The sequence below is a fragment of the Cupressus sempervirens genome, chromosome 2, assembly GCF_028749045.1.
Source record: "Cupressus sempervirens isolate cs-2001-9-10 chromosome 2, ASM2874904v1, whole genome shotgun sequence".
Taxonomy (NCBI): Eukaryota; Viridiplantae; Streptophyta; class Pinopsida; order Cupressales; family Cupressaceae; genus Cupressus; species Cupressus sempervirens.
The window spans coordinates 54389724-54403978 of NC_143119.1; positions in this window are offsets into that span (position 1 = coordinate 54389724).

Sequence of the window (14255 nt, forward strand, 5' to 3'; positions counted from 1 at the left end):
TAAAGGACCTTGATGGATTTCCTTGATTTCTTTTCAACATGACTCTTGAAGGTTAGAAACTTATCAAACACTTCATTCTTGTAATTAAGAAAGTAGACCCATGTGTAGCATGAAAAGTCATAAATGAAAGTGAGAGCATAGCAACCCTTGCTAACTGATGTCACTACAAAATGATGTGCTTGAACTGTGTGAACCAACTGAAGAACAACTAATGCTCTCCAAGAATTCCCTTTATCAAAATTTTCTTCTAGATGCATATCCATTAGACAAGTTGAACATTCACCCTTAGAAAAGTTGATTGCAGGTAGACCTTTAACCATATGTTTTGAGCTAAGTTGATGAAGAAAGTGGAAGGAAAGATTTCCATATCGCTCATGTAATAATTTACTTTGTGATTGAGATTGTGTCAACAAGGCATATGATGGAGACTTAGGTACAAAGTGGGAGAAGGAATAAAGAATCGTGTCATGATTGACTTTACCCACTACAACTAATGAATCATCTTTAATATTGAGCACCATTACTGAATTAGGAAGGAACTCAACTTTATTGCCACCTCCATAGTGAGTGATTTGGTAGATTGAAAGAAGATTAGAGCTAATTTTATAACATAGAGAACATCTTTGAACTCTCCATTTGCCATCTCAACTTGTCCTTTCCCTTCAACTTCCATTTTTCTATCATCCCCTACAAAGATGTGAGGTACCTTAGGCTACTTTGATGAAGAAAAGTGTCCTTTTGAAGAACCCATATGATATGAGACACCTGAGTCAAGAATCCATTCCCTTGAAGAACTTGAACTTGCCATAAGTGCTTGCCCTTTTTCCTTTTAAATAGATGGACTTGAATTCTTGGAAGAATTTGGCACACTGATTTTCTTCTCCTTAAGTAAGTTTTCCAACTCATCTATTCTCTTAGTCTACAATGTTGCTCATCATGATTCAATTTCTTGCAATATGCACAAATAGTTTATCTTTCTTGTTGTTGTTTCCCTTCTTGTTGGAAGAAGAATTGCCTTGTTGTGAGGAGGAAGATTGTTGTGTCTTAGATTGTGATTTTTGCATTCACTAATTTTTATTGCTATTGGTAGAACTTTTTCTACCTTGATTTGATTGGTTCTCATTGCTAGCCACCAATGCTATAGACTCGAATGACTTGAGTATTCCCATATCTATCAACTTGGATTGTTCATGTTGGTGTTTTTCAACTATTGAATAACAAAGACTCAATACCAAGATAATAATGCTCAAAAATCTAAGGATTAGCTACATCCTATTAACAATTATGCTTGCATATTATTTGGAACCAATTTCAACAAAGCCTAGACTAGTTTTCTACTCTTTAGGCTCTACAAGACCAAGGTAGGTATACCTGAGGGATAATTTAGAATGGATGTTGTTGCATGAGAATTAAATTAGTTTCATTTTGATTCTCATCTCATACCTCTAACACATATATAGTTTATTCAGTTCTTGTCACTTTCAGATGATATGTATCCTTTATAAGCAGATTTGGTCACAATTCTTCTCAAATTTGCAAGGATTTATAACCATAGCCGCTAACTAAAGCTAAAATGCTAAATGCAAAAAAGTGTTGACCATCTTTGAAGATCTTCACACAGTAAAATAAAGGTGATATTGATTTTATACTTTATGCTTATTCATGATCTACCTATATGTAGCCTAGATTAATTAGATTAGTGCCTATTCCATTTGGATTCAGAGTCTACTCCAATTTATAGATCTAATTTATTACATTACAATAAATATCATTAGCAATTCTTACTAGAATTCATTCTTATAGATATCCTTTCCACAATCATAGGAATCCTATCAAATTCATTAAAGCCTTTACTTAATTCATTGAATCAATAGCAATAATGAATTGACATACAACCTAAGTGAATTGCATTCAATTGGATAAGATTAACTCATACCATATTAAAATAACTAGATAGTAACAAAGGAGAAAAACTTCAGCAAGAATAGATATGGGGATAGTTCAATTTTGTATTAATCTTCCTTGAAAATTGTATACAATTGCAATAAAACTTAGAATGACTCTAGAAAGACACAGAGATCATATGCTATCAATGTATTTCTCAGAAGATTTATAGAGAGGATACATCATGAAATATTTCTACCATAACTAGAACAAACTATACTTAGTATAAAACTAAATTGCATTAGAAATCAAGCCCTTCTCTAGCCTTGGAATTTCACTTATATAGTGCAAGATGCAACAAGCTTCAGGTGTAGAGAACTGATAGGTGTCCTTTTACAAAAGATATTTACATTTTTTAGTCATAAAAAGACAAAATTGTATGTAATAGAAAAACTTATACATCATTACATTCTTTTGGGAAGCCCCTCCTCTGTTACATTTTTTTTAGAAAACTACAAATTCTATGATTTGACCTTTCACTAATCTGATTCTTTGGAGTGAGTGGCTATCAGGCTTAAAAGTGACATGTCTAGTTCTATTGCCTACAAACTCACTTTAACTCAAGGGTTCTCACTATCCTTATCATGAACTGTCAAAGTAATAGTCAATTTTGCATCTTCCTCTACCCCATCATCTTTTGCCATCTATCCTGCAAACAAAAATTGTTCCTTCCACTCATTGTAAACAGTGTCATTAGGCCAATCAAAATTTAGAATCTCCCTTTGTATTGTTACAACATAATTTCCAACTGCCTCTATCTCAATGAGGTCCTTTCTAATGGCTTTATAGAATAACTATACTTTAACCAACTCCTCATTGGTTATTGCCCATAATATATGCCCCTTCTCATTTATAACATTATTTATTCTCTATCAAATATATCATCTAACTCATTTTTCCATTCTTCCCTTTCCTTTATTTTATCAATCTTTTTCAAAGCACTAGGAAAAAGGTCAAACTTCTTAGCTATGTATTTAGAGAGGCAAATGGTTATTCTCTTCTAAATAGAGACCTTTTGATTATCAAAATCCTCCAATTTACTTAATAAATCAAATCTCTTTTCTATTTGATGGCAGGGCAAATGGATGACAGATATGCACATAGTAGTGATATCATTATTTCTTTCACCCCATTTTTGCATAATGGGTTTCAAATTATCTTCATCCCTTTTTATTTCATCCCAAAGAATTATAACTCTTGACAACTAATCAAAAAATGTTGGCCATTCAATTCTATCTACAAGGAACAAAATTGTTTGCCTCATATTTTCTTCATACTGATTATTCAATTCTACATGTAGTGCATACAATTTCTTTCTTTCTTCTTCAAAATCCTCTATAGTATAGAATCTAGGCCTCTTGGGGGTGTCTAGGATTTTTACAATAGGTGTGGACTTGAATGGCTCAACTAGTGGCCAGGGGTATACAATTCTAGGCCTACTGGATTCTCCCACTTTTCTCTTCCCAAGAAGCTTGTCCATTTGAGAGACCTTGTCCTCTAGTAATTGTATTTATTTTCCCCTATCCTCATAGGCCTTCAAGAACTCTTCAAATTTAGCATTAAGCTCCAAGAACTTATCCTCTTCTTGTCCATACACCACATTCCCAAATTTTACTATTTTTGAAGCCATCCCAAAAAATTTCTTACTACTTACCTCACTAGCCCTATAAACTATGAGAGCACCAGTATGTTCTACACTAGAGATTTTCTACATTCTAGTTTTGTCTCTCTTCTTAATTGACCAGATTACTAGGGCTTGGTGATCATCACTGAGCTTAACTCCCCTATGCGCTTGTAGTATCTCTTCCTCAGTTTTGTATTGTACATCTTTTTCTTTCCTAACTGAGTCAAAAATCATAGCATTAGCTATATCCCACTCAAGAAAAATTAGGAACCCTAACTACTTGACTAATTGCCTCCTGGCCTTAGGTGTAAATTGGGCAAAATTACTCAAAATTTTAGATTTTACCTCTTCTTTATTGATAGAGTCTAGTTTGCTAGGCTACTCTTCCTTTATTTTCTTGCACACATTCTCAAAGTTTCCTATATTCTCTCTCCATAGGAACTATGCAAAATCCCTAGACTTAACAAAATTTTCATCATTTATAAATTTCTTAGAAGCTTGGGCAATTATTGGGTCTATCTCCTTACCTTGATAATCAGAAATTGTAAGGCCCAAGGAGGGTACAAGAGGCTCTTGAGGCACTCCTCTTTCCATGTCTATGATGTTAAAAATTGTATCCCATTCTCCACCAATCTATCTTAGCTGCTCACTTAAGGATGCTTCATCATCTATTCTGATTGGGGTTTGACTTGGGAAGTATTCCTCTACTTGAGAAGAAGATACTTGTTCCAACTTTTTCCTCTTTGTGGCACTAGCTATAGGTGGGCTCTCTGGCCTTGGTCTTATGTGAGGGTGAACCTACTGTATGTTCTATACTACTACATACCCTAGCCTCTTTTGCAATGCATACTAACTAGTAGCCACTATATTTCTACTATTTATCCTTCTCTATACCTCTACAACTCTATCCGGATAGGCTTTGACATAATTAGCCTTCTTCTCATTCATGGATTGGATTATTGTAGAAAAATTATTTATTAACACATGTATTTTGGCTCCCCAATATTGTTTATCTTTCAGAGGATCATAGTTAGAGTCAAAAGCATTAATGAATTCCAAAGTTTTATTGAATACTACCCATTTTTCTTTCCTTAATTCTTGCTCTTGTAAAGAAAAAATATTTCTAATAATGTCTTCAAGAAAATATACTTGTTGTACCATACAAGTAGCTTTTATTCTTTCTCTCAAAAGATCATAAAATCCCTCTAGATCAATATATCTTACATGGAACTCTACCATGTTGTATCTATCCAAAAATAAACTAAGATGCCTCCATAGCTTTTTGACAAAAACAAAATCATGGGCCATAGTGACTACTAGGAAAAACGTACCTTTTTTAGTCATTTCTCTTTCCTCTATGGTCCTGATCCACCACATTAATTCAGCTATCACTATATTTAATGGTACATGGAAAGGAAATACATGAGGTTTTCCCAAAAAACCATACACTCTTATCACTGTATAAATGTTATATGGGATTACATCCCCTCAATTGTGACTAACCAAGATTCCTTTTGCATGATCTTTGGGTCTAATTAATTCAAACAATGATTGTAGAATTTTGGGGTTGTCCCCTCTCAAAAGAAATCTAATCTTAGATTTGAAATACCTATCAAATCTCATAAAACTCACATTTCTAGCCTCTGAAGTCATATCAATGCTCCATAGCTAGACTGGATTCTTTTCTCCATCCCTTGTTAATTCTAACTCCATACTCTTAGAGAAAAAGGTGACTCCCATAAAAAGACATACGTGCATGAGCAATGAGTACCAACAAAAGGGTTTGTTTACCTTTCCTTGTGATATTCTCACCAAACCATTATAAATTTCTTGTGCAAGAAAAGTGGAAAAATCAAGAATACTACTCATTTCAAATTGTAATGTTTGAGCCATGATAAGAACAATAGAGCCTTTAATATGTTCCTCCTTGTCCATCCCAAAAACCTTTCATAGGGTGAAGTATAATACCTAAGCCCTACGACTAAAATGTTTCCTCATTAATGGCTCTGGTGTATGAGCTATAACCAAGGGTAATGTACAAGGTACTATTCTTAGGTATATTCTCTGTGCATCATACCTTTCCTAAAGGTCATCCATGTTAATGGTCTCATGTACAAGATGGTTAGGGTTGAGATTGAAAACTTCCCTAATTAGTTCAAGAGAAACCTTAAAAAGATTTTTTGTAGCATAATTTTTCACAAATCCAGTAATATGATCATACTTCTTAGCCAAATCAGCAAGTAGATCACTGTCAAAGAAAACCCCAGGTACTACTAGTTTCCCAATGTCAAATTCCAAAACATTTCTTAAAGGGATGTCGAGTTTTCTCTCAGCAAACCATTTTTCAAACAATTCCAGACCTCCCATAGAAACCTTGGTGTCTCTTACCCATTTAGCTCTATCATAAAAACCCTCTGCTACAACTAACCTAGGGTTCTTTGGAATAAGATATCTCCCCTTGGTTATTTCATTTACAGATAGTGGGAATTGTTCAAGAAAATCATAATGTATAGCCCTCTTAAGGTAATCAGTTTGTCTAGAAAATTCCTTACGTGGAGGCATCTTGAAAACCCTAAGCTCTACACAACACGAAACCTTTCATTTTTAGAAGTCACAAAGTACTTACCCACTGAATTGTGCCTCTTTTCTATAGATTTTTTGTTGCAATTCACTGAATCACCTGGTAGAATTTTTGTGCCCTAGCTCTAGAAGTTCTTTATGCTCTGATAACCTTTTACACTTTGGTGATTCAATAATGGTAGCTTCATGAATTTTATTCATGCATTGAGATCACACAAATGAACTCTAAGCACATTAACTTCCATTAGCTATTATTTCCATGTTGCTTTCAAATTTGAATCTTATTCATTAATTTCAATAGATCAAATGGTCCTGATTCAAAAAAGTAGAATGCTTTATAGCTTTAAATATCTAGCCACATGTTGAACAGGTGCTTCCTCACATTGCATAAACTTCTTGCATTTTGATAATGTGAGCAAGTGTCGACCATTGCTCTTTCCTCAGATTAACAACTATGGGAAATAAGACAACCTTGTAGCAACATGCAAAATTGTGAAATATAGTTGGCATAATAAATCCTCCAACCTGGCACGCATTAACCCTCCTTGGTTGCAGTTGGTCCCACTTGGCACATTTGACATTAGCACTTCCTTGCATTGTATAAATTTCTTGCACCTTGAAAATGCAAGCAAGCGCCAACCCTTGATCATGGTTGAATTGAATATCAAAAATTATTGTACTTTGATGACACCCAATCAATTGCATTGACCAATAGAAAATTTCCACATGAATCAGTGCCTTTTAACAAACTTCCAAGCAAGCAAGTTTCTTATTATCTTTTGAGAAATTAGGTCCCTAACATCACATTTGCCACATGTCAGGTTGGCACTTCCCCACTTTACCTAACCAGTGAGCATTTTCATGATGCAAGCAACTGCCAACTGTCAATCTCTATAAGATCAATGGTGAGATAGCTTAAACCCTTTTGACAATCTAAGATAGAGGTGCTAACATCATCATGGACACGTGTCTACATGGAACTTGCTCTCTTTGCTTAAACTTTTTGTAGGTTCTTAATGCGGGGAAGTGTCCTCCGTCGATCTTACCAAGATTGACAGTGTACTAAAGTCTTTGTCTTTTATGGTCCAATCATCTAACTTGACCAATAAAATAAAACCTTTTAATCATTGTGCTTTGACAAGTCTGATTGCTACATTAATTTTTAGATTTTTCATGCCCATGACATCATTCACTCCCAACTTGGCATACATGTCACTTTCTACCAATGGACACATTTGAATTATCACAGTTTTACCACATGGCATGACTCAATACTCTTCCCAAAACCTGGTCCAACTATGCCATGCAGTGCAAGGGAACTTTCCCATAGTATTTAAAAGTTGAGCAATTTCTTAATGTGGGTAATTGTTGGTCACTCATCTTCAAAAGATCTATGGTGACGAGGATTCAAACATCTTTGATAGAAAACCTTTTTGACTAGTCTAGCTAGGCATTACACATCAGCATCTCTTTACAGCGTGGCATAACTTAGCACATAGCCTCCATAGTTGTTCCCACCTTTCCATGTGTTAGATTAGTGCTTCCCTACATTATTTAAAATTCATACAATTTCATAAAGTATGTAAGCATTGACCATGGATCTTACATAGATCAATGATCATGAAATCTTGCATCCTTATAACATCAAGTCAGCGAGACTAACCAATGAGATACTTCCCTTTTAATCCAACTCACCTAACAACTACCATGAAAGACATGTCTTTATTACCCCCTGAAAAGGGCAAGCCCATGATATCACGTTGTTCCACACATCGCATTGGCACTTCCTCGCTTTGTTTAATTCTTGTGCATTTTCTTAATGTAGGCAAGTGCTGGCCTTTGATCTTAACAAGATCAATGGTGCATCAAAACTAAACATAAAGTAATACTTTCATTAAAAGACCAACCAATGACATTGAAAGAATTTTAGAACATGCATTACAGGTACTGACAATTCTGCAAAAAGGTTCTAACCAACTCTGACAAACCATAAATTTGCGGTACAATAAAGTTCCATCATCAACAAGGGCTATGTGGCACAAAGGTGCTTGCTTTCTTTAGTTAAAACCCTTACATTTCAATATTGCAGGAATACGCCATCCGTCAATCTGACTAAGATTGACGATTGATCAAAAAGGTGTTGTAGCTAATGTTTTTCAATAAAAAAAATGAAATACTTGCAATCATAAAAAAAGGTCAGAAAAGGTTTATCGAAAATTAATGAAGTCATCCTTACACAAGTAAAACCTTAGGGTAAAAGTGTCCCACCTAGAAACAGTTTGAAATAGTATTTTCAAAAAATTTCAAAAGCTAGGGTAAAACAAGATAAGGCATTAGGGTTTTTTTTTTATGAATTCTACGTAGGGCCTTGACCTAATTTCCAAATTTCAAGGCACATAGTTAGGGTTTTTCACTACTGAATGCACAAAATAGGAATGGTGAAAAACCAGGCCAACAATTTGAACATTAACATTTATGCATATGCATCAAATATAGGCTTAGTGAAGGCACTTCCTATGGTCAACCGGTAAGTGTTGTAACTTGAAACAAAAGATGCATACTCTGAAGGTAGCCTCTTCAAGATGTGATGAATCAATCTATCATCCTTCATGGGATTACCGCAATCTTTAAGTAGTGCTCTCAATCCATTGGCTTTGTTGACATAGTCTTGAATTATGTACAAATTCTTGGGATCCAATAGAAATAGGTCATCCTCAATTTGGAATCCCTTTTCCTAATCCACCTTACCATACAACCCTTCAATTTTGTCCCAAGCACCCTTAGCATCCTTAAAGCTACAAATGTAGAAGAAGAGAGCTCTATGAACACAATTCTAAATAATTCCTAAAGCTTGGTTATCTTTGATTTTCCAATCAACTAGTGCTATAGCAGTAGTGGGATTTACAATTGTACCATCAACATATAGATTTAAACATTTTTCCATTAATCTACTCTGTACAATATCTTTCCATGTAGTATAATTGTGTGAAGTTAGAAGTGGAGTTTTAGGTGAACCCATGATGCAAAAAATTAAAAGAGCACAAGAGGAAAAAGAGAGACATGAGAACACAAGACACACCCCCCTATTCACTTAGTCAAAGAACCCCCCCCCCCCCCCCCCCCCTGCCCCCCACAAAAAAAAATGATGCTTTTGGAACTTTATATGTAGTGCATTTACAATAGGCTACTTATTGAAATAGACAAAAGTGGGCTTCTGATTTTGCTGTTTACAAATACCTTTGAAGGTCAAATCTAGTACTAAGCATTGTAGCTCAAATGTACAATAATTTTGAAGTGTAATCAAGGCTATATAATGCAAAAAAGGACCTAATTCTATAAGTGATATTTTTGTCCACATAAGCCTATAATTTGATTGTAGATCTAGAAAGTAGACCAAAAATTAAGCACTTTCGAAAAAAAAGAAACCTGAAAATGTGTCCAAATGAGCCTGTATGGAGTATTTGAAGTTGCAAAATGCAGGATTGGACAACTACAGTCACCAAAAAATGCAGTTTCTAAAAATCCATGCACCAAAACTAGAAAATAATAGCACCACTAAAAATTTCAAGAAATTTTAGACAAAAAAAAAGTCACACCTGATTTAGAGTTCGGATGACTGAGATATGACCTCCCAAAGTTGAACTATCAAATCACAACTAAAATTTGAAGAGGGGTCTAAGAAGGAAACTACGAGGTTCAATTTGACATCAAAATGGTTGTTATGGAAGTGCAATTTGGACTATTAATGATGGTTAAATCGCTGTCAAATTTAGGATAATGACTTGTTGACATCAGCCAAAAATCCCCTAGATGACATGTTAGTGATGTCAGTGATGACATTAGTTGTATAGAATATGGCATGGCAATAGGGTTAGCAGTATGGATGTATAGTAGGTTGAGTTGTCCACTGATGTAGTGTCCACATGGAACTGAGTTGGACTCGACAATGTAGCACCACATGGACCCTTTGCAATCACTAATGAGGCAAGATGATTGGACACTTGTAGTTGTTGTGAGCAGACACATGGCTAGAACAATGTTAGTCACTAACAAAAGGTTTTAATAGGAGTTGGAAAATTACTTGGCAGGTGAGATGAAGGCCTTTTCAAGGATGGAGATCAGATAAGGGCGGTGGAAAAGACTACTGGGCTAGATATTAATGCATTGGCTATCATGTTGATGGTGGCTAGAGTTGTCTTTGCTAGGCACTGGGAATGTGTGGGAAATATCCCACATGCACCAAAATTTGGGTGTAGGTATTATTTAAAAGAAAAAATCCACTGCGATTAAAAAAAATCAAGATTGTTGGGAATTTATGTACCAGTTGGTGAACATTGCTTGCAAAAATTTGTGTGGTCATCGAAATAGTGTGATGTCACACTAGTACATTTGGGTTCAATTTTCAACCTTCATTTGTCAAAATTTTGACCCAAATTTTGACCAACTTTCGACCAACTTCAACCAACTTGTTGGTTGATATTTTTCTAGTCAAAATTTCAACCAACTCATTGGTTGGTCAAAATTTTGACCAATCTATTGGTTGAAAACCTACCAAAGCCATTATGTAGGTTCAAATAGGAATTGGTCAAAATTTTGACCAATGAAGGTCAAAATTTTGACCACCAAAGGTATAAAAAAATTTGCATGTTGGTGGAAATTTCGACCAACAAAGGTGGAAAAAAAAATTAGGCGCTGGTGGAAATTTTGACCAATGAAGGTAGAAATTTTGATCAACGAAGGTGGAAAAAAATGTAGACATTGGTGGAAATTTTGACCAAGGAAGCAAGAAATTTTGACCAAGAAAGGTGGAAAAAAAATTTAGATGTTGGTGGAAATTTCAACCAACAAAGGTAGAAAAAAATTTGGGCATTGGTGGAAATTTTGACCAACAAAGGTAGAAAAAAATTTAAGCATTGGTGGAAATTTCCACCAAAAAAGGTAGAAAAAGCCTAGGAGTTGGTGGAAATTTCCACCAATAGCTAGGTGTAAATTTTTTTTAGGCATTCTATAAAATAGTTCACATGTCTTGCTTATGATATGACATTTTACATGCATCCTATACTATCTCATCCAGCTGATGATGGATTACACAAAGTGATCTGAAACCATGATTCTAAAAAACACACAATCAAATCCAAAATGAACTTGCATTACAAATGGATTGTGGAAATTTGATATTGTTAATTTTCCATGCATGTCTACTAGGACAAATGTATGTTTAAGTTGTGATTGTCCTAGTAGACATGCATGCAATTTACCAATATCAGATTTCCACAATCCATTTGTAGTGCAAGTTCATTTTGGATTTGATTGTGTGTTTTTTAGCATCATGGTTTCAGAGGACTCTACATAATCCATCATTACCTGGATGAAAAAGAGTGCAGGATGCATGCAAAATGTCATATCATACGCAAGGCATGTGAACTATTTTATAGAATGCCTAAAAAACACTGACAATAACTAATATGAAGAATATATAATTAGGTATATGATTGAGACAAATCATGTAATAATGAGTTGGTCAAAATTTCAACCAAAAAAATTTTGACCAATGGGTTGGTCGAATTTGGTCAAAAATTGGGTTAGAAATTTGACCAATAAAGGTTGAAAAATGAACCCAAATGTACTAGTGCAAGTATGCTTGCCAAGTTGACTCTTTGAGTTTATTCATGAATTCACTCCACCAAAGTGCCTCATCAAGGTCATTTGTTAGGTCCACTCATCAAACTTGCTCACCAAGTCAGCTCGCCATGTCACATCTCTAAGTGGCCTTGCTAAGCTGCCTCACCAACTTGCCCTACCAAGTTGCCACTTTAAGCCTACTCACCATGTTAGATCGCTAGGCCGGCTTCCTAAGTCAACTCACCAAGCTAACAATTGAAGTATGCTCACCAAGTTGACTCTCTAAGTTCACTCACCAAGTTTTCCCCCTAAGCCAACTCTCCAGGTTAGCTCACCAAGTCACCCCCACTTGCCCCACCAACTCGCCACTTTAAGTCAACTCACCATGTTAGCTCGCCAGGCTGACTCCCCTAATCTGAACTCCTTATACAAAAATAAATTTTATAATCAAAATCTACAAATCACGTGTATTTGTTCATTGACATTTTTGCATTTTAATGTTAATACTAGCACCACCTTTGACTGAAGATAACCACCAAATGTTTGTTGAATGAACATAGTCACATGTGCTATTGGATGAATGGCTTCCTCTCCACCAGCTTCATCAAGGCATATTGATTGCATAGTATCAACTGCAAATTTAAAAGGAAAAAGAAAAACAAGGTATCAATCTGTGTGTGCGCGCGCACATGCGAGCATGCATGCGTGTGCCATGTAAGTATGTTTAAGCACATCAATGGAGATTATTTTTTGTGTGCACATAATTTGTAGCATATCCTTAAATAATCCTTTCTATGAGCATTTCTATCTTGATATATGTCGGTATGATTTAAAATTGAAAGACTCTAAGCACTTTGCAGTTCATGTTACCTCAAAAACTCATTAGCATCTTCCTGTTTTCCATATGCAAGGTGATTGCCAATGTTTTTAATTCTAGAAAGTATTCTAATTGGTGATAAGGCACCATCTCCTCCTCTCACCCTCAAGACAAGAAACTCAAGCTCACACATGAAGCACCAGTCTTTCTTCTGACCTGAGTAGACCCAAAAAATAGTATAGGTTATTGTTTTTGCAAGCCACAACTAATATTGCAATGCCTGTGTCTAAGGATAAATCTACTGAGAAATGATAACATACATTTTTGAGAATGTGATCCATGGAGTAGATAGGCTGCAAGAGGTTTTGTGTATATCAGGCACTAAAGCACCATGTTAGCAAAGCAACTGCCAATAGACCAATGGAAAGGCAAAGATCATGAATAACAATCTACCTAGAAACTAATTCTTTACATTTAAAAATTACAAGAATTCACAAAAAAGATGTACCCTAACCCCTCCTCGAATTGAACCTACAATTTAACCTATTATACTTATATTTCAATGTAAATGACACAAGATTATAAATCAACTCATGAAGATATTATCATTCTACCATTCTAAACTTTGAGATTGGTTTTTCTAACAGTCATTTGGATTGCCATAGACCATAAAACAAGAGGGAAAAGCATGTGCTCTCAAATAGAATAAAATGTTGGCACATACCTGTCTTCCACATTCCAATTCCAATGGAAAAAGTCACCAACACAGATATTATGCTGAGTTATTGATAATAGATTCTAATGCATACATTCAAATAGAAAATATGAAAATAAACAAGTGGAACAGCCTTAGTTATTTACCTTTGGGAACACCCAGTTTAGGAAAAACTCTAGTGCATGTTCTTGCTCTATTGCCTACGTACCTTTCTATGCAATAGTGTTCTCTCTCACATGTGGGGGTAGGGGAGACAAGGAGGATCCTTTGTTGTCTCCTTGGCTATGCAATATTTTTGCAACACCCTACCCCCCTCTCTCTCTATGCAATAGTTCAAAGGTATAATCCACATTTGAAATGTGTAAAGTAACCAAATTTATTCTAGTTTACTCTCTTTTGTTCTTTTTCATGTAATAGGAGACCCTATAGTAATGGATTTGTGTTTCCCTAGCACATGATCTAATTCATCATTCAATGCAAGACATTGACCAACAAGCTATCATGTCCCCTTTTCAAATAATTAAAAAATAATAATCTTTGCTAAGGCAGGCATGCCCAAGAAAGTGAAGTTTCCGAAAAAGGGGGTTAATCTTTGGAAACCGTTGGACTAATAAATGAAAATTATTATTAAAATATGTTTCATTAACCTCTCTTGGATGTGAGTTATGGTTATGCCCTCTTTTAAGGGGTTTGGAGGCATTTTGGGCAGATTCGAGAACTTGATTTTTGCTCATTCTTTGTTATTCTTCAGAGGCTGCCAAACCTGTGGAGAAGGAGACCCAAGAACGGGAGCTTGCAGGTTTCCAAGGAGACCCAAGAATGGGAGTTTGCAGGTTTCTAGGAAGGCTAAGAATGGGAGTTTGAAGCCATTCCATGTGCATGCTCATACAGAGTTTGCCTTTGTGCTGAATAGTGTAGATTTGTGAGTTTTCGGGTGTGTTTTTTGTATGAGT